This window comes from Carya illinoinensis, chromosome 10 (assembly GCF_018687715.1).
Source record: "Carya illinoinensis cultivar Pawnee chromosome 10, C.illinoinensisPawnee_v1, whole genome shotgun sequence".
NCBI classification, from domain to species: domain Eukaryota; kingdom Viridiplantae; phylum Streptophyta; class Magnoliopsida; order Fagales; family Juglandaceae; genus Carya; species Carya illinoinensis.
In genome coordinates, this window is record NC_056761.1 from 13,605,622 (window position 1) to 13,628,684 (window position 23,063).

The following is a 23,063-nucleotide window of genomic DNA, read 5'->3' on the forward strand; positions in this document are numbered from 1 at the left end:
TCATTCATTCATATCAAATAGAGTCATTACAAATAGAGAGTTTATCAAGCCAAATAGGTTGACTAACAAAAGAAGGACAAAGATCCCACCAAATGACAAAATTATCAACTGCCCATGCATATCTAGCCAAACGATGAGTAGCCAAATTGCCCAACCGGTTTACATGCACAACTTGCACTTCTTGAAAACCACTCATAAGCCCGCAAATATCTTGAAGAATGAACTCAAAATCTATTAGAAACTCAGATTTAGCATGCAAAGTCTTGACTAAAATCAAGCAATCAATTTCTAATAAAACCCTTGGAACACCACATTGAGCACACAATTGTAAGCCCCTTAATAAAGCAATAGCCTCAATAAATTCAACAGAGGAGACTTCCCTTTCAGCTTTATTACAAGCTACTATAACATCACCATTATGATCCCTTAAAAGCACCCCTATCCCAGCAGTATTATGATAAAAAAAAGTAGCCCCATCAACATTCAATTTCAAATTACCCAGAGGAGGAGGATGCCAACACACCACTTTGTTGATCTTCTTATTAGACATATCAAAAACCTGAACCTGTGCATATTCTTGTTGTAAAGAAAGAACAGGAGGAGGATGCCAACACACCACTTTATTGATCTTCTTATTAGACACATCAAAAACCTACACTTGTGCATGTTCTTGTTGTAAAGAAAGAGCATTATTCACAACCACATTAGTATGCAAAGAAACATACTCATAAATCCATGTATTCCTTCTATACCAAATCCTCCAAGCAATTGCTACAAATCTGGATAGAAATGAATCTGAGCCTCTTTTGCGAGCCAAATTTGCCAACTCCCAAAAAGACAAATCAATATTCACATTATCTAGTCGAGAACAATAATCCACCCATACACTCCTCACCTCGGAACAGTAAAACAAGGCATGAGCAGTATCTTCAGAACCATGGTTGCACAACACACATTTATCATCCTTCAACACATGTTTCCTCTTCAAGTTCAAATAAGTTGGGAGCTTCTCCTGACAAGCCCTCAATGCAAAAATCTTCATCTTTTTTGGGAGTTTTAGCTGCCATAAACACTTCCAAAAAACGGAATCTGATCTTTCTCTAGAAGACTGCCCCATTGGTTGAACTAGCCTCTGCTGTAGCACTCTATAAGCACTTTTAACTGAATAGATACCATTCTTCTCAAGAACCCAAAATAAAGAATCTTCAGAGCTTACTGAAACTTGCAATTTCAGGATCTGTTGTACCACATTTGGATTAAATAGAGTTTTCACAATTTGAACATTCCATCCCATATTCTCATATATCAAAGATTGGACTTTTAATTCCTCATCAATCAGGAAAGGGCTAGAAACACAGAAAAATTTGGGATCCATGGGTCTTTAAACACTCTAACAAATTTACCATTCCCCACACGCTACCTACATCCTTTTTTCAAACTATCAAGAACTTCCCAAATTCCCTTCCAAACATAAGATGGATTAGCACAAACTTTGGCTTCAAATAAGCTTGTATTAGGGAAATACTTTGCCTTATAAAATTTGTAAACAAGAGAACTCTCATTTCTTAGATGTTTCCATCCTTGTTTTGCCAAAAGAGCTAAGTTAAAAAGACGTAGATCTCTAAAACCCATCCCTCCTTGACATTTTGAAATACACAGCTTCTCCCAACTAAACCAATGGATTTTATTCTCCTGAGATTGATTTCCCCACCAAATGTTAGCCATCACCATCTCTAACTCATAACACAAAGACTTTGGGAACAAAAAACAACTTATAGCATATGTTGGAATGGACATTGCTACAGACTTAATAAGAACCTCCCTACCCCCTTGTGATAACAAAAATTCCCTTTCCACATTTGCAATTTCTGCCACACTCTCTTTTTTATACCTGAAAAGGCTTGCTTTTTTGACCTCCCAACCATAGGTGGAAGACCCAAATACTTCTCATACTGTTGTGTATAACTACCACCCCAAAGCTGCATAATCTCCTCTTTCAACTCGTCATTCACATTTCTACTAAAGACCATGGATGTTTTTTCTTTATTAATACATTGCCCCGAAGCTCTTTCATACTTGTTCAATAAAGAGTGAATCTTCTCATTGGTGAGCACATCAGCTTTAGAAAAAATAATACAATCATCTGCAAACAATAAGTGATTAACTCTAGGAGCACCTCTACAAATCCTTACACCTTCCATGACTTCCCTACCAATAGTTCTTTTCAGCAAAGAAATAAGACCTTTAGTACACAAAAGAAATAAATATGGTGATAAAGGATCTCATTGCCTAAGACTTCTAGTAGGAATAATAAGGCCTTTGGGACTCCTATTAACCAGCATTGAGAAAGAAACTGTTCGCACACACTGCATTACCAAAGAAATCAGTTTCCTATCAAAACCAAGGGACTCCATTATTTTTTTCAAGAACATCCATTCCATCCTATCATAGGCCTTGCTCATGTCAAGTTTTAGAGACATAAACCCCTTTCTACCTTGTCTCTTAGTGCGTAGAAAATGCAACAGCTCATAGGCAATGAGCACATTATCATAAATTTGCCTACCAAGAACAAAAGCACTCTAAGTATCGGAAATCACTTCTAGCAATACTCTCTTAAGTCTATTTGCAATGACTTTTGATAAAATCTTATAAAGCACATTACAAAGACTAATAGGTCCAAAATCTACTACCTTTGAGGGAGAGGCTTTCTTAGGAATTAAAGTGATGAAAGTGTGATTTAAATCTCTAGGAAACTCTCCAGAATTCAAAGCTAAGAGCAAAGCATCAGTAACAGATTTACCTATCACATGCCAGTATTTCTGAAAGAGAAGAGGAGACATTCCATCTGGACTAAGGGCTTTAGAAGGATGCATCTGGTTGAGTACTACCTATACCTCCTCAGCTACATAAGGTTTTAATAGCTCCACATTCATCATAGTAGTATTCTTCATTCGTCGGGTAGATGCCTTAGAATGGAAATACCTAGAGTTACTATCCCCTTCCCTAAGCCACATCACACAAGACCTTTGTTTCCACATTAACTCATCCCTTTCAAGCCATTTTTGAACCTCATTATGTGCTTGATTATGCTCTTCCAGAAAATTACAACTTGGGTCATTCTCTTGCAAGCAATGTAGTCTCAACTTAGCACTAGCTAATTCCTTCTGTACATGACCAAAGGAAGCCTTATTCCACCTTCCCAAATCCGCAGCATAGCTAGAGATGCACCCCATAATGCGACTCAAAGAGTGAGGACCATCCCCTTGCCGCCAAGCCTTTTCAATAATAGAAGAGCATTCATTTTCACCCACCCACATAGCCTCAAACCTGAACAACTTCCTACCCTTCCTCCTAATGAAAGACCCTTTAGTATCTAACCACAAAGGGGTATGGTCATAGTAAGCTGTTACCCCATGTTGAACCCTAAGATTTGGATAAAAATCACACCACAAAGAATTGGCAAGAAATCTATCCAATCGTTCCCTCACTAGCCCCTCCTCCCCCCTTCGATTACTCCAGGTAAAATGAGCACCAACATAACCCAAGTCTCTAAGCTGGCAATTTGCTAACACCCCCCTAAACTCCCTCATCAGCGCTTCGCTTCTAACATTACCTCCACACTTCTCATAATGTTCTAGGATTTCATTGAAATCCCTAAAAACTAGCCAGGGTAAATTAACCCCATGACCCAGAACCTTTAACAACCGCCACACATCAGATCGCAATCTACTATCAGGGTGACCATACACCCTGTTAACAGCCACTTTTCTCCATCATAATTAGTAACAATTGCATGAATATGATTTTAGAAAAATTAATAACAGACATTTGAATATCATCTTTCCATAAAAGAGCAAGACCACCACTCCAACCCACACAATCAACACCAAAACAATTAGGAAAACCCAATTTAACCTTGCAAAACTCCAAACGGTGAGAATGTAATTTTGTTTCTTGCAAAAACACAATTTTGGGAACTTCTTTCATGATCAGGTCACGAAGTGTATGAATACTCCGTGGGTTCCCAAGCCCAAGGAGATTCCAACTGAATAACTTCATTGTCACCGGCGGGGTTATTCAACAGCCACCGTCGAAATCTCTGAAAACTCTTCCACCAAAATAGAACTAGAAGAAGACTTACACCTCTTTGCATCATCCTCCAAAATTGTGCTCCCCTTTCTTTTCTTTCCATAATGCGAAGGAGTTTCCCCTTGCCTTGAGCGAGCCAAGCTTCCATCAACACTCTTATCAGAGCCAAGCTGTATCTTCGCTACCCTAAGTCCCTAATGTCTGCCCCTCTGTTTTGAAAGGGTGTTGAAAGATGCTGGATCCGTGATAGAAATAGACATACCGATATCTAACTTACTGCCAGATGGGCCAAAGCCCAAGCCCACACCCAGTTGAAAGGCCTCCAACACAGGAACTTCCGTAAGCCCATCCTCCACATCCTTCGGCTCAATTGTTTCTGTTATGCCTGTTTCAACCAACACCTCAGATTCCACATTTGGCATCCTTACAACCACGGGAGATTCAAGTGCAGTGATTCCCGCATTTACCACAATCGGTGTGATCCTTGGACCAGTTGAAGATTCAAATTCAACAGAAGGATTGACTTCCACAGTTAATTCACCCACGTTAGTGTCTTGAATTTTCTCCCCCACATACCCACCTTGATTATTCATAATTGGCTCTGTAACAGTCGGAACATCATACCCATTAACGTTATTGCCCATCGGCAGTTTAGTCCCAGTCACTGCAACCATCGTCCATGGTGTTACAGTCTTCAACAGCCCCGAAATAGAAAGATCACGTCTCCCTCCCCTGCGAGTAGTTGTGAATCCCGGTCGTAACCATTGACCGTAAGGGATTTTAGCAGGATCAACTTTGGTAGCATCAGTAACCTCACAATCCTTTAACGTATGACCCTGCAGTCCACAATAAAAACACAAATCTGGTAGCGTCTCGTAGGAGAAATGAGCCCAACAAGACACCCCTTCCTCCACAATCATACACTTCCATCGTAAAAAAGGGCTTTGAAATATCAATAATCACATGAACTTGCATATATTCCCTGCACTCCATCTCTCCCTTGTCTAAATCAACCTCCAAAACCTCCCCCAAAGTACCCCCGACCAGTTTCCCAATATACTCGTTACAAGCCATCAATGGTAAATCATGTATACGGATCTAAAACGGAGCCTGCACCAGTTCAAGCTTACCAATCTGCAACCCACCATCAAACTCCTTCAAAAGCACCAAGCGCTTGTCGAAAGCCCAAGGACCCTCACGCAAAACCTTGACTTTGTCTCGCGCATCCTCAAACTCAACCAGTGTAAACTTAGCATTCAGATCATGGAACTCCACACTCTTTACAAGCCTCCAAACTCTCCTTATCATCTATTTAAATTCCTCATGATTATAATGCTTCTTGATCAAAAGCTTCATAATCAAACAGTTCGCCCCACGTTCCAGCACATCGTCCAGCTTGCTAGTCTCCACCGAAACCACTTCATTCTCCTTTTCAGTTAAAGACAAACTCGCATAGAGTTCATCCAATTCGTCCGCTATCTCATGGACCTCGTACGAAAGAGGAGAGAAAAGCCTCTACTCTGTGCAGAGAGAGAGGAAAGATGCCGAGCCATTTAGCAATATTCCGTTGTCATTGATTTTAAAAAATAAACAATAAAAAGTCAAAAAAGTAAATCATCCATTGTTAATAACTAAAAAAAAGAGAAGTGCTATATGCACAAAAAGATTTTTTAAAAATAAATTTATAAATTGATGTGATTTTATGTGTTATGTTAGATCTACTTTATAAATAAAAATAATTTTACACTCTAACGCATGATATCAAGTCAAATCAAGTTATGAGATTAATTTTGTGAAATCAATTTAGGGCTAAAATATTTCTAAAAAAGTAATGCTCCAAACAACATCTCAGAGTTCACATTTGGAACTTAACCAAGCAGTTATTGTAAATTTTGAGATGTTGGTTTAGTATTCTCAAAAGCCATATTTCTCAAGTTCGATTCATCTCATTGTTACAATTTTGTGGATAATCTAATCATTTACTTGGATAATAATATGTTCTGTGAAGGGTTCCTGATCAGGCTACATGAGTGGTACGATTATACTTTCTTATAGGAGTTTAGTGGGTTATTTTTGGTTGGTCTCCTAAATTTTACTAGGAATTAAAATTACTTTCATTATTTTCTTTGAGCTTTTATTGTTACTTTTTATGATTTTGATTATAAATTTTTCTAGGAGCTTCACTCTGAGTGTCAATTGAGCTCTATTATGTGATCTAATCAAATTGTCTCTTGAATCCTTAAATTAGCTCAATTTGTCTCCATAAATGCATGGATCCTATTTCAGACCTGTTTCACCTCCAACTGATCTCGACCACTAACTTGTGATAAGAAAAGATGGTGGTCCGGTGTGCCTGAAGCATCTCTAATGCTTAAGTTAGAAGTCTTGCAATGAGGGGGTCAGAAAGTTACCTTGGATTAGGGGTGGGGGTAGGATGGGGTGGACCCTCGCCCCACCCCCGTATTTAAAATATAATAATATAATTATGAGTTTTGCTACGTACAAGCAAAACTATGTACCAATGTTGATGCTTTCATATTTAAAATTTAAATTGACACTATTTTCAATAAAGTCTATTTTCTGACCAATCATATTGGATGGATGCACGTATTGGAATACATAATTGCTTACAACTAAATTTTTCCTATAATTATATATAATATATATTAAAAAAACCCCTCATGTGACCAAAACAGCGCCGTTTTAGCCAAACCGGCGTCGTTTTGGCACCTGAGGGGTCTTTTTATTTATTTATTTTTTATTACCTAAAAGTTTAAGTTAGGCACCGTTTTGGGTTTCCTAACAAACCCTCCCTTGATCTGAAGTCTTGTAGAGTCCCAGACTCACTTCCGTCTTCTAGAGCCTTCAGCGGTTGCCTGCAGCCTCGTGACCTTGTCTACTCGTCTACCTCCATCACAGCCCCCTGTCACCGCCATAATTGACATTCTCACCGTCATCATCGAAGGTAAGTCTGAGACTCCGAAATCTGAATATCTCATCTCCTATTTTTTCATTTTTTAATTTTATATTTTTAGGGAATTAAATGGAGGATGTGATTAATGGAGATGGAGGATGGCCTTGTGAATTGTGTGTTGTGGAGGATTGATTGTGCATAGGGCTGCAAATGAACAGAGCCGCTCGTGAACAATTTGAGATCGACTTGTATAAACTCGACTCGGACTCGGTTCATTTAATAAATGAGTTGTTCGTGAACATTAATATTGGTTCAAATATTAAACAAGCAAAACTCATATAATCTCGACTTGATTCGGTTTAGGCTCGTGAACAATATTCGTATAAACTCGATTCGACTCGTTTTGAACTCGTCACAATACTCGTAATATTTATATATATATATATATTTACATATATACTTACATGTATTCTTTTATTATATATATTTTATACTTATACATATATTATTTTTTATACTTTATATATATGTTAAGTAATATATATAAAATAATATATGTTGTTAGTTTAAGTTTATGTATAAGTAACATGTTTTAGTATTTTACAATAATAATGTATTATTGTAATTAAATGTTTATAAAAATAAACAACTCTAATTGATTGCGACACTTTCTTAACTAATCATATTTTGATTATTTGACTATATTTAATATTATATTAAGGATAATTGAATACTTTAATATTAAATTAATAGCTTTATTATGTAATTTTTTAAATGACTTTAATGTATTAGGCATTCTTGATGCCATATGCATTTTTATTTATTTCACTATTAGTAGTGACTAGTACTGAAATTTTTTAATTTTTTAATTTTTTTTTTGTTAGTGATTAAAAATAATAAAAAAATACTTGACAAAAATAAAAATTTTAATTACATTATAGTTTATAATTCATGACTCTATAGAAAAATAAAATAGTACAATCTCAAATATATTAGAATATTTTTCCTTTTCCTTTTAGATTGTTTAGCGCCTAGCGGGTTTAGTTTGTTTATTTTCCTTATTTTGAATTTTGGTTATTTGCACGACACCGTTCCCCAACAGCTCCTTGGTGGGACGTTTACGGCTTGAGAAGATGGATAGCCGTCGAGCTTATCAGAAGTCAGACTGCAAAGCGAGAAAGCATGCCATCTACAGACTTGAAATGTTCCAGACTTGCACAGCTCCAAACTCCAGTTCCTCAGCTCATCAAGCAAGCACGGTTCCAGTTCCAGTTCCAGTTCCTCTGTTTCTTCGGTAGTTTTTGGATTGGTAAGAGGTACTGCTCTGTTTTAAGATGAAGGCTGAAGCTAACACAAATATCTCTGTGTGATAGTGCTCTGTTTTAAGATGAAGCTAACACGTAGGATGCTCTGTTTGGATTTCCTCTTTTTCCTTTATATTTCTTCCTCATTAATATGATTTCCAGTGAAATATATCTAAGGAAAACAAAAGCAGAGGGTTTTGAAGCAGCGGATTCATCTTCTTTTGTAGATTGAGTGATCTTCTTCTTATTCTTTTCATCATCAACTGGAGCCAAAGCCAAGAGCCAAATCGTCTTAGAGGTAGAGCTTTTCTAATGGTGGCTGTTGGGCTTTGAAGAAGTAGAGCTTTTCTTGTGGGGGCTACTGAGCTGCATACTTCACAGGTTTGAGAATGGCATAAGGAGATTTTTTTTTTTCTTAACTCATCCATTGTTATGCGTTGGCAAATTAAGAAGGTTCATGGATGTCTGATCTTTCTTAAGTTAACAAATTTCCATTTTGTTTTAAGATTCTTAAGTTGGTATTTGATAATTCTTATAGCTTTACCTTTTCCATAATGATAAAACATTTGGATTTGCTTTTGCTGCTGTGAAGTTGGGGGGGAGATCTGGAACATTGGCTCGAGCAAAGTGTCAAGCGAAGGTCGGCCGACACATTTTATCTGAGTTCGCTCGAGCGCAGTGTCGAGCGCGTGTCGAGCGTTCAACTTTGCCTGAGTTCGCTCGAGCTTAGTGTCGAGCACGTGTCGAGCGTTCAACTCTGCCTGAGTTCGCTCGAGCTCAGTGTCGAGCAAGTGTCGAGCGTTTCAACTCTGCCTGAGTTCGCTCGAGCTCTGAAACGCTCGACACTGAGCTCGAGTGAACTCAGGTAGAGTTGAACGCTTGACACTTGCTCGACACTGAACTCGAGTGAACTCAGGCAGAGTTGAATGCTCGACACGCGCTCGACACTGCGCTCGAGCTCCCTGTTGAGCGAGGGTCGAGCGAAGACATCTGTTTTTATTTTTATTTTTATTTTTTTACTCTAGCTATTTGTAGCTAAATTTTCTTCTTAAAAAAATATTAATCTGCAATATTTGTGTCTAACATTGCCACTACTTGTCTAAAATTTTTTGTTTAGACATGTCTGAACAAGTACCAACTGTTGAATGCTCATCTGCAAGTCCACTGGTAGAGATTGAAGTTGATGGTATTACTAGTAGAGAAGAATTTAATGCTATAGAGTGTGATAGTAATGATGGAAATAATGAAGTAGATGGTATTATTGGTGGAGAAGAAAACCCAAGTGCCCTTATAGATCCCCAAAAATATGCATACCAACGGAAGCCTAGGAAGAAAACTTCTGCAGTTTGGAAAGATTTTAAAATATTGGAGAAGAATGGTGTCAAGAAAGCTGAGTGTAACTTTTGCAAAGATCTCTTGTCCATTTCTTCATCAGGTTCTACAACTCACTTTCATAGGCACTTGACTAGTTGTCTTCCACACATAGCTACTTCTAAGAGGCAAAAGGTTTTGACTATTGACATGAAGGGTTTTGAATGTGTGAATGTTGTAAAAAATTTCTCGTATGATATGAAAAAGGTAAGAGAACTAGCTTCTCACATGATACTTTATCACAAGTATCCTTTTTCCATGATGGAACATGTGGTGTTTAATAAATTTATGAGAGCTAATACTCCTTATTGGCAAAAAATAAGTCGTACTACAGCTAGAAATGATTGTCAATCCACTTATGAGATTGAGAAAAAGAAGTTGAAGACAATATTGAGAGGTGTGAATAAAGTCAGTATAACAACCGACATGTGGACTTCAGGTCAAAAGATCTCATATATGGTTATTACCTGTCATTTTGTTGATCCTGATTGGCATTTACAAAAAAGAGTCTTAAATTTTTGTAATGTCCCACCACCACACAACGGGGTTATTATTGCTGATGCTCTTCAAAAGTGTTTCACTGATTGGGGAATTGAGAACAAAGTATTTACAATAACAGTGGACAATGCTAGATATAATGATGTAGCTTTAAGGGTTCTCAAAGATGTTTTCAGTTTGAAAAAGAAGTTATCTATCGGGGGGCAGCTTTTTCATGTGCGTTGTTGCGCACATATAACAAATATATTGGTCAAAGATGGACTAAGTGAGATTGGTGAAATTGTCGACTGTGTTCGAGAAGGGGTGAAGTACTTGGTTGCATCAGAAGCTCGTATCAAGCAGTTTAGTGATATTGCAAAACAATTGCAATTACCAAGTAAGAAACTTTTTTTGGATGTTCCTACCAGATGGAATAGCACTTATCTAATGCTAGCTGCAGCCCTAGAGTTTAGGGAAGTCTTTCCGAGATATGGAGATAGAGATCAAGGCTTTAATTATGTTCCAAGTGTTGAGGATTGGACCAAAGTGGAAAATGTCTGTCAAATTTTGGCAGTTTTTAATGAGGTTACAAACATTATCTCAGGAACTGAGTATCCAACTGCTAACTTATTCCTTCTTGAGGTATGGAGAATAAAAGAGGTGTTGAACAAGAAGTCTCTTGACCTAAATGATTACGTACGAGCAATGGTTGTGAAGATGAATACAAAATTTGATAAATATTGGGGGGAATGTACTTTGCTTATGGTAGTGGCTGCTGTTTTGGATCCAAGGTTCAAGATGATGCTAGTTCAATTCTGTTTTCCAGTAATTTATTCAGAACCCGAAGCCACTAGAAACATAGACACCATCTTGAGAATCTTATATGAGCTGTATGATGAGTATGCTGAAGATTATAATTTAGCTAATGTGGAGTCGAGTGGACATGAAAATGCTCGAGACATAGGTTCTTCTTGTAGTGGCTCTATAAATGTTGTGGGGAAGAATGTGATGAGTGACAAGTCTGTATTTGAATCATTCGTTAGAAGGAATGATACCATTCGTCCAGTGAAATCTGATTTGGATGTCTATATAGAGGAAGGTGTCTATATTTGTAGTGAGGATTCAGATTTACATTTTGATGCCTTGGAGTGGTGGAAGGTTAATGATCTAAAATACCGCATTTTATCTAAGATGGCACGTGATATTTTGTCAATTCCAATTACTACAGTAGCTTCAGAATCTACATTTAGTGCTGGTGGTAGAGTAATTGATCCTTATCGCGCATCAATGTCTGTTGAAACAGTAGAAATGTTATTATGTGGAGCTGACTGGGTTCGGGTACTTCATGGTTTGAAAAAATCATCGAATGTAAGTATAATTTTATTTAATGATTTTTTATTGCCATCTATAACTTGTCTTAACTTATTGAGAACTTGTCTTAACTAATTTTTTCTTTCATTTTCTAGAGAGAAGAACCAACTTATGAGGAGATTTTACTGCCTTGATGGGAATCAAGTGACAAGTTGTATATTTTTGCCTTTTTGGTATAATGCTATTTATTTTTGAATTGTTATTTTGTTATATCATGTTGCTAATTATATTGTGTGTGTTTTGCATTATAGGTTGATGGTGATTGGCATTTGGCTAGTTTTTAATCTCTTTTTCTTTTTGTGAATTGATCTACTAGAAATACTACAAGGAACAATGATAGAACATGTTATTTAAGACAAAAGTTGGAATTATTTTTGTGGATCAAACTTATTGACTCATTGGAGGTTGGAGGCTTGACGCTGTCCAACTAGACAAGGTTGGGAATTTGGGATTTTTTGGAAGCTTGGATCTAGGTGATTTCATTAATTGAATATCTGACTTACTTGAATTGCAGCCCTAGTTTTTTGTAAAAGTATAATTGTGTTGAATGGAGAAATATGGATAATTATAAGAAGGTATTTTGTAGTGTTTCTTTTTGTACTTGGTGATCAAAGAAATGGAATTTATTATTTGATAGAGATTTGTAAACAAAGGTAAGTGGGCTTGTTTTTTGATATTTCTTCCAATATTTAGTCAGATTTCTGAATGTGTGCCATGGAGGCTTTGATATTGTTCTATCAATCTACTAATTTATTTGTAATAATTTTTTGTTTATTATTATTTGTCAAGCTCTAAAGCTACTAAGAACTAAGTCATTGAATTGTGTTATATTTGTAATGGGCATTATTTGTAAGTTTGTAAGCTTTTGAAGCTACTTAGTTTATTCTTTTAGTAAATTTGTTGGAAATTGTAACTGTAATTAGTGATTTATCATTTGAAATTATAATTTATTATTTTTGTAAGTTTGCTAGATTTTGTAATTGTAATTAGTGATCTACCATTTGAAATTGTAATTTATTGTGATACGATATCTTATATGTTGGAATTATTATTTTACCTATTTGTAAGTTTTAATTATATTGTGGTAAGTGATGAATCATTGATTTATGTCTAATAACCATTAAAAACTCAATTTAATATATATTATCATAATTCTAGTTAAAGTTGATTAAGAGAAATAATCTCATTTCTACTTCAGCCAACAAAAATAAAAAACAAAAAATTGTGGGTCTAATTTAAATCGAGCTCGAGTCGAGCTACTCGAGCTCGTATCAACTCGAGTATTTTTTGTACTCGAGTTCGAGTCGAGTTCGATCAGAATTTACATTAGACGAGTCGAGCTCGATCAGAAATTCTCAATCTTTTTCGAGCTCGAGTCGAGTTCGAGTAGATATATATGCTAAACGAGCTTTTGACCCCCTGTTCGAATTCGACTCGATTCGGTTCGTTTGCAACCCTAATTGTGCACGTGTGTGATGGATCCAATTGTAATTGAATGTTTGGATTGTGATTGTGATTTATTAGGGTTTCGGATTTACTAGTTTGATGAAGAGAATAATTACTTATAGTTATAACTTTGGATTGTGATTGTGATTTACTATAAGTTATAGAAATGAATATTTTCTTTTTGTCTAAACAGGTGATATTTTTCTTGTCAATTATTACTTAGCATCCATGCATGTATGTGGTAGAAATGATATGGTTTTGCTTATTTCGGGAAATATTTTTCTAAAAAGTGAAGTTAAGCTAGAAATGAAAGAAAGCAACTGCACTAAAAGTGAAGAAATGAAAAGGATGATTTTTTGTTGATTTTATTTTCTCAATTAGTGCGGCATGCATGCATGTACTTATACAGGTCTGGCTTAGATTATTGTTAACACGATAATAAAGCTAATTTGTCATTATTCAGATGTTAACATAACTAACATTCAAATAAGTGGCACTAATTTTTTCTTTATTTAAGAAAATCTCTCTTTAAAATGAATCCATTTTGCTTAACTAGTTGTATTTGAGTTAGGATGAAAACACATTACCAATTCAAAACCTATTTTAAAACCTATTTTGGAATGCATTGCACTTGGTTCAATGTTAATACTTGTCATGTTTGCTATAATTTCAGATTTGTTATTTGCTTGAGTTAATGAAAATGCCCACAAATTCTAGTGCGAGCTCTCCTACTCAAGGTACCCCTGCCTAGAGGGGAAAACTGACCATATCGGTTCGGTTTCAATCCAAGATTTTAGGGGAAGATACCGACCGAAATTGGTCAATGGAGAGTGGTAAAACTGGCCGGCGTAGTTTCAGCCGGCTGCCATCGAATCATCAGCATGAACATTGGTTCCGATGAATCATACAAATTTCTCAACACTTAACAATATAGATTCAACAATAAACATCAAGTATATAAATCCAAACAATAAACATCAACTATCCCATGAGAGAGAGAGAGAGAGAGAGAGAGAGAGAGAGAGAGAGAGAGAGAGAGAGAGAGAGAGAGAGAGAGAGAGAGAGAGAGAGAGAGAGAGAGAGACCTGAGAGTCTGAGAGCCTAAGAGGGAGATGAGGGAGAGAGGGAGATTGCATCACTGTATCAGAGAGGAGGTGGCATCAAAGCATCGAAGAGGAGATGGCATCACCGCGTCAAAGAGGGAGATGGTATCGCCACATCGGAGAAGGAGGCTAGGGGTGGATGCCACTGGGGAGAATCTGAGAATGAGGGAAAATTCTCGAAGGAAGAATGAGGAAGAAGGGCTTGTTAGGGGTCTTTTACCCTAATTTAAAACGGCGTCGTTGCATTTATATTTGTTTTTACACATTGCGTCCCCAAAACGATGCCATTTCACTCATTTAAGTGAAACGGCGTCGTTTCATATAAATATATTTGAAAAAAAATATATATAGGCTAACATCGGCCGATTTAGCAGTTTTTCCCTGGGTCGAACTGCGAACGAAACCAATCGACGTTGGTTTGGCTTAAAGCCTATCGCCGGCCAACTGGTTCTCTACTGGTTTCGGCAAGTTCCCTGCTTCGGCGGTCGGTTTGATTGATTTCGACCAGTTTTCTTGATTTTCTATACAGCCCTGCCCCTAACCCTACCCCTACCCCTACCACTATGCCTACCACTATAGAAACTTGCCCCACCCCCAAGCCCAACAAGAAAACTGCTTCCATAGTTTGTCTCACTTCACCAAATTTGATGGTGGTGACCCAATAACCCCTAAGCCAAGTATAACTATTGTGGTAAAATTTATGGACGCAACTATAGGAAACATGGAACCTCAGAATTAAAGGTGCACTTAGAAGAGCAATGTAAAAAAATTTCAATTCTAATATCTTTGCAAGAGAAGAGCCAATCTACGCTAGAAATTAGATTTGAAAATGGCGGATGGGAGTAGTGGGGGTGCAATGTTGAAGGGGTACATGAAGTATGATCCTAGGGAGTGTAGGATACACCTAGCTCATATGGTCATCATGGATGAGCTACCTTTCAAATTATGGATGAGATAGGGTTCTAAGCGTATTCTCACTACTTGGAACCAAGATTTAAACTTCCTTCTCGCCACACGGTGGCAAAGGATGTAAAAAAAAAAATTACCGATTTGATAAGAGAAGTTGAGGGGGTTTTTTGGCAGGTCAGTTTGTTTACCTCACCACTGATAGTTGGACATCGGTCCAAAATTTAAATTATATGTATTTGACTTGTGATTTTGTTGATTGTGATTGGATATTGCATAAGAAAATTCTCAAATTTTGTCAAATTACAGATCACAAGGGTGAGACGATTGGGAGGGTCTTGAAGGCCACTATAAAGGAGTGGGGGTTGACATGCGTTGTGACATGCACAGTTGATAATGCCTTGTCTAACAATGTCACATTGGGATATCTTAAAACCTTTCTTAGAGAGACAAATAAAACAATCTTGGGTGGTGATTATTTGTATGTGAGGTGTGCGGCACATATTCTTAATCTTATTGTTAATGATGGTTTGAAAAATCTTCATGGTTCGATTGCTCGGGTCAGGACTGCTGTGAGATGGGTGAGATCTTCTTCTGCAAGATTGGAGAAATTCAAGGTTGCTGCAAGGTCTGCGGGCATAACATCAAAGAATGGGCTTTGTACTGATTTGACTATATGATGTAACTCAACATTTTTTATGTTAGAGGTGGTCCAAGAGTATAAGTTGGCATTTGTATTATTGGGTGATGAATATGTAAAATATTTTGATGATCACAGGGGATTGGGGAAGCCTATGACTGAGGACTGAGATGTTGTATCTACTTTCATAGATTTTTTGAGGCTTTTCTACGAGGTTACCACGACTTTATCTGGTCTTTGTATCTTATATCCTATCATTTTTGTTAACAAATATGTAAGGTAAAAGAAGAATTAGACGAGATTATCATGGGCGGTCACACTAGGCTGCTGGAGATGGCATTTTCGATAAGGGAGAAGTACGACAAGTATTAGAGGGGAGATTTCAATAGGCCAATATGTTATTATATATACATATTGTCCTTGACCCCTGGTTTATGGTGGATGGTATGGTATATGGATTGGGTATTGCCTACAAGCAAGTATGGGCAGAGCATATTGCATCAAAGGTTAGGGAAACCCTTGATAGATTATTTGATAAGTTTACCATCTTGTGAGGTGGTAAGATTGCAGCACCTACGCCCATCCCCCCACCAGTTCTAGATGCCATGGCAGAGAAAAATGTAGATTGGATTGGAATGATAGGATGGAGCAGAACCCCTTCACAAAGAGTGCTGAGGGAAAGTCAGAAATAGATAGATACTTCTTCGCAGCAGATCTTCAACCATATGTATGAGACTTTGATATCTTAGCTTGTTGGAAGATGAATGTCCCAAAGTATCCCTTTTTTGCATAGATAGTTTGCAGTATTTTGGCCATCCTTATTAGTATCGTAGTCTTAAAATCAGCCTTTAGCACCAGAGGGTACATATCGGATCCATTCTGGAGCTCATTAGATCCTATCACTGTGGAGGCTTTGAGTTGCACGCAGAATTGGATCACGGGGAGTCCAATTCACGTTCCAGATGTTTTTGATTATTATCAGGTCAACACTGAGGAGGAGGGTGCTGATCAGCCTGGATATGGTAATTTGTCACTTGAATTCAATTTTCTTATTTTCACTTATTTATTTTCATTTAATTGGTGCTAATTTCAAATTTAATTATTGTAGTGATACCTGGGACGGAGTCTACGGTTACCTCTGCAACAGTATGACTTCTTGTATATTAGACCCACCATTACCATGGTTTGCACAATTTGTCCCTTCATTTTTTTTTCATGTTTATAAATTATAACTTTATATTTATAATTCTAATTTGTTTATTTTTAACTTATTATTATTGCAGGCTTTATGATCTTGAATTTGATTCTCACAGCACTCAACACAACTCAGTGAACTCAGCGCCACCCAAAATTGATCAAACTTCCCAATGTTATGATTTTGTTAATTTACAATTAGTTGTAATGTTAATAGTACAATTTGTAGTATTTATTATTTTTATATGTGTTTGTAATTTTGTAATAGTTTATTAGTTGTCTCAATTTGTATCATTGTAAATTTGTAATAGCTTAGTGCCTTAGTGATGGTTATTACTTAGTACTTAATAGACTAATAGTATTAGTTAGAACGTGGAACTCAGTAATTAGTATATAATTAATAGTTTCTATTCATAATTTTTTTTTTCAGTTTTTTAATATATAAATATAGTTGTAGTTAAATTTTGGGCCCAAAAACAGGTTTGAATGTGTTTTTGAGCCATTTTGGACCTAGATAATCGAAATGGGCCAAAGGCCCAAATGTAGCTGGGAGGGGGGCGGATAGTTGGATGTCCACCTCCGAACCCCCGTCACTAGATGGGGTACCCCGCCCTCGCATGGACTAGGGTAGAGCACATGGACAAAAACCTTCCCTCGTCCATGCGGGGGCGGGTAGCACCCCTACCTTGGATTGCTAACTTGGTCCTTTATATAGGGGTGGATTATTGTTGATTAGTATAATTTAATCATTTCCTTAAATCTTAAGATCTTGATTATCGGTTCCTCTCTCTCTCCGGAAAGGTGGGGTGTTTTCTCTCTAAGTTTCTTGAAACTTAGAGGATTCCTCTTGGACTCAGTCCGAAGAGTTAAAAGAAGGTTACGATCCTGTTATAATTTGCAGTCATTCTCAAGACTTCATATCAGTATAGTTCTCAGAACAAGCTCGAGGTTCATGGCAGAGGAGTTAACGAATCTATATGAGGGACTCTATCTCATGGAGGTAGAAAAACAAAAAGTTCTAATCCCGCAAAAGGAAATTTCGCTATCTGAAGAAAAGAGGAAGAGATGTCTAGCAGTATTGGTGATAGCCGAAAAGGAAGTGAATAAAGGAGCATTTTGAGCTATGATGAGTAAAGCTTGGCAAGTAACAGGACGGGTCTCTTTCAAAGATCTTGGGCAAAACAAATTTCTAGTAGAGTTCTAGAGAGCCTTGGAGAAGACAAGGGTCCTTAAGAGTCGTCCTTGCACCTTTGACAGGTTTCTAGTCAACATACAAGACTGTGAAGGTTGCCTAACGCCCAAAGACTTGTCTTTCACGAAGGAGAACTTCTGGATACAGCTCCACGATCTACCATTTGCAGGGATGAATAAAATGATGGGGGAGAAACTAGGCGCGAAAATGGGTGAAGTTCTTGCAGTAGATGTTGATGTAGGTGGCATGGACTAGTGTGGGGTAAATACCTTAGGGTGAAAGTTCAAGTTAACATCACCAAAGCACTGTCAAAAGGTAGTTTCATCAACATAGGAACTCAACGATACTGGATCCCATTCAGATACGAGAGACTGCCTTTAATTTGTTTTCAGTGTGGGGTCATCAAGCACCTTGGACCCTCGTGTCCAAATCCTTCACTTGAGGGAAAATATCGGGAAGGAGAAGGAATGCAGTACGGTCAGTGGTTACGAGCTAGCCCCCCAATGAGAAGCAACTAGAGTTATTCAAAAAAGAAAAATGAATTTGCAAACTCAGATGATTGGCGCAAAAAAAAAATGAGTCCAGTAAATTCGATGATGACGAGCTGGTGCATGGAGCTAAAGGCAGTAGTCTTGAGAAGTCTAATCACATTGACGGAGATAGCTCGAGTACCAATATCTCTCAGAGCCCTTTCATGAGGAAGGGCAACCCATATGAAGGTGCAGAAAGGCATGGGCAATCTAACCAGGTAACTCCAACCACCCTCATCCCCCATACTTATCCTGACATGCATACTGTAGCCCCAAATGAGTCTCGGGTAACCTCTCCAGTTGTATCCCCTATTGTTGTCTTGAATTCAGTAGGGTCAGATAGCCCAGTAAGGCAGGATACCACCTTCAGCTTACCCTCTCAGAACTCCCCTCTCAAGCCTCTGAGAATTGGTCCATCAAAATCAGGGCCCACTTGGAAGAGAAGGGCCAGAGGCCTAGGACTCTCAACCCAACAAAAAGAGTATGATACACCTATGAGGGATATTAGTAAGGCAAAACAGAAAAGGAAAAGTGTAGATATACAGCCAAGACCCATCATGACCAGGAAACGAGTTAAACAAGCTTGCATGGCAGTGGCTGCTAAGCAGCCCTGCCACTCCCCATGAAACACTTAGCATGGAACTGCCTAGGGCTTGGGAACCCTCGGACAGTTCAAGAGCTTCACCTTATGGTGAAGGAGAAGAGCCCGGATGTCATTTTCCTAAGTGAGACCAAGTGTAAAAGAGAGAGGATGGAATGGATCAGGAACAAACTAAACTATGATCAAAGCTTCACTGTGGACTGTGTTGGTAGAAGTGGTGGCCTTGCCTTCTATTGGAAGAAAGAGGTGGAGGCAGAGTTGAATTCTTACTCAAATCACCACATCTCCTTAACTATACACACTGATGCATTGGAAAGGAGCAGTATTCTAACTGGCTTTTATGGACAACCAATAGCTGCTAGAAGGAAAGAGAGTTGGAGTTTAATTAGACTCATACATTCCCATATCCAGTGCCCGTGGTTATGTTTGGGAGACTTTAATGAAATCGTCCTACAAGAGGAACAATTTGGCTCTCATGCTAGACCATTTCATCAAATGAAGGCTTTCAGAACAGTTATTGAGGACTGTGGCCTGGAGGACTTAGGTTCCAGTGGGGACAGTTATACTTGGAGTAATAGAAGAGAGGGTTCAGAATTCACTAAAGCCAGGCTGGACAGAGCTTTTGTTAATAAGGATTGGATGGATCTCAAGTACCACAATTCAGTGTAAGTCTTACCAGCTCAGTGTTCAGACCATAATCCCATTCTTGTTACATGCTCAAGTTCTAATGCAGGTAAAACTCATAGACCTCGTATCTTTATATATGAAGCAGCATGGGGTAAGAGGGAGGAATGCAGCCTCATAGTTAAACAAGCTTGGCTTTTAAGCAGTCATCTCAATCCTAAAATAAGAGCCTCTCAAGAAGGGCTTAAGATTTGCAGTGAGAAGTTGAAAACCTAGGGTAGGAAAGTATCTCAAGAACATAACAAGAAATTCTCAGATAAAAGAGAATGTCTAAGAAGGATGCAGGAAGCTAATATAGGTCATAACAATGAACAAATCCAGCAAATTCAAGCAGAGATCGATAAACTGTTAGAGGATGAAGAACTAAAGTGGAGACAAAGGGCAAAACAAAGATGGCTCCAAGAAGGAGATAGGAATACTAAATTCTTCCACCATTGTGCTTCACACAGGAAATTGGTCAACACAATTAAGAATATAGCCAATGAGGAAGGCTCCACAGCCAACAATCAGGAGGAAGTAAGTCTGGCATTTCAAGATTTCTATACGAACCTTTTTTCTACTTTTGCTCCTAGAGGCAGTGCAACCATGCTTCAATCTTTCCAGCCCCGAATCTCATGTGATATGAATAGATCATTAACTAGACCATACTCCAAAGAGGAAATTGAAAGAGCCATTTTTGAAATGAACCCTTTAGGTTCACCAGGGCCAGATGGGTTCCCAGCTCTATTCTACCACCAGCACTGGCCAACAGTTGGTAAAGAAGTCACTGAGGCAGTTATGGAACTCTTGAACACAAGGAAGGGATTTAAAGACATTAACCGTACCTTTATATCCCTTATACCAAAGAAAAAAGTCCGCAAGTCTGTTACAAATTTCAGACCTATAAGTCTTTGCAATGTCTTCTATAAGATCATTGCCAAAGTGGTAGCAAACAGACTAAAAGTCATCCTGCCAAGTGTCATATCTTCAAACCAAAGTGCATTCGTGCTAGGAAGATTAATCTCTGACAATGTGGTTGTGGCTTATGAACTCCTGCACTCGATGAAGAACATACTCAAAGGTAGATTTAATGGATATATGGCCCTCAAGCTTGACATGAGCAAAGCATATGATAGAGTAGAATGGAGTTTCTTACAAACAGCAATGTTAAAGATGGGTTTTGATAGGAGCTGGGTGGACTTGGTGATGGAATGTGTAACAATAGTTAGCTACTCAATCCTAGTGAATGGCATCCCTCAGCCAACCTTCCAACCAGCAAGAGGAATACGGCAGGGAGACCCCCTCTCTCCCTATCTCTTCATTATTTGCTCAGAAATACTAACCTACTGTCTGAACTAGGCAGAATCTCAAGGAGCAATAACAGGAATCCCAGTGGAAAGAGGTGCCATGAGAGTTACTCATTTATTTTTTGCAGATGACAGTCTTGTTTTCTGTAAATCCAACCCAGAGGAATGGAGCAGACTGCATCATATTCTGTCATCATTTGAAATGGCATATGGACAGCACCTCAACCTTGAAAAGACCTCCATCTTTTTCAGCAGCAACACTAAGCCAGACACTCAACTCTCCATTTTAGAGCTAGCAGGCATCAAAGCTACATGAGCCTTTGACAAGTACTTGGGTCTACCATCTTATGTTGGTAGGAACAAACAAAAAGCCTTCAGTTCATTACTTGATAAAGTCAAAGGCAAGATTTCAAACTGGAGAATCAACATGCTGTCTCAAGGAGGTAAAGAAATTCTGCTAAAGTCAGTTCTACAGGCCATCCCAACATATAGCATGAGTATATTTCTCTTGCCTAAAGTCATCTTAAAAAGGCTTAACCAACTCCTACAGTCTTTCTGGTGGGGCCAAAAGGAAAATAGATCCAAGATTCATTGGACTAATTGGAAGACCATAGGAAAATCGAAAAGCAAAGGAGGATTGGAGTTTAGGGACTTCGAACAGTTTAATCTAGCTTTACTTGCAAAGTAAGGATGGAGACTCATACAAAACCAAAACTCCCTTGCTGCCCAGGTACTTAAAGCAAAATATTTTCACAATTCAAATTTCCTCTCAGTCAGGAAGAGAGTCTCGAACTCCTATGTATTGAGAAGCTTCCTTGCAGCCAGGCATGTTCTTGAAGAAGGTCTGTTATGGAAAGTAGGCAATGGCCAAAAAATTAAGATTTGGCTTGATAAATGGATGCCAAGGCCATCTTCCTATATGATACAATCCCCTGTGAGCATATTAGACAAGGAGGCTTCAGTAGAACGACTTATCAACCCAGAAACCATGCAATGGAACCTCCCCTTAGTCCACTCTATCTTTTTAGAAGAGGAGGCAAAGCTAATCTGCAACATGCCTATTAGTCCCTGTAGAAACCAAGATGTTCTATCCTGGAGGTGTTCAAACAATGGAAAGTTTTCTGTAAAAAGTGCTTACCACTTGCAGGGTACTATGAGGGAGGATAGCATGGGACAATCCTCTAAGCACAACACTGGATCAAAATTATGGGATAGGCTGTGGAACCTCAAAATTCCCAATTGAACAAAATCCTTTCTATGGAGAGCAGCAAAGGAGTCACTTCCAACTAACCTCAACCTGAGAAAAAAGAAGGTGGTGACATCTCCCTTGTGTCCCATCTGCCTCACTAAAGGGGAAACAGTTTCCCATGCTCTATGGTCATGTAAGTTAGCTCAAGATGTATGGTATTTAAGCTCGAGGAAAATACAGAAGATGAGTATCTTTGCAGAGTCTTTCAGAGAGCTTCTTGAATCAATGCTAGATATAATACCCTCAGAAGTAATGTGTGAGATGGCAGTAACAACCAAACATTTGTGGCATAGAAGAAACTGTCTAGTATTTGAGAACTCATTCACTTCACCTTCTAAACTCTCCAAAAAGATCCAAGTAGAGTTGGCTCTCATTAGATCAGAAACTGAGCTCAGAACAGAGAAGTAGCCGAAACAAAATCTAAATCCTCAAACTTGGACACCTCCCCCCTTAGGAGTCTACAAAGCAATCTGGGATGCTGCAATAGATAAGGTAAATTCTAAGGTGGGAATTGGGGTTGTAATTCGAGACTCTAAGGGCCTTGTGATAGCTACTATGTGGGCATGCAAGACTATGAACCCGGATCCCATACTAAGGGAAGCAGCTGCTGCTCTTCGAGGTACATCCCTCTGTGTTGAGCTGGGGCTCAACTACATCTTGCTGGAAGGTGATTCGTTAGAGGTAGTCAAGGCAGTGCAACACTCAG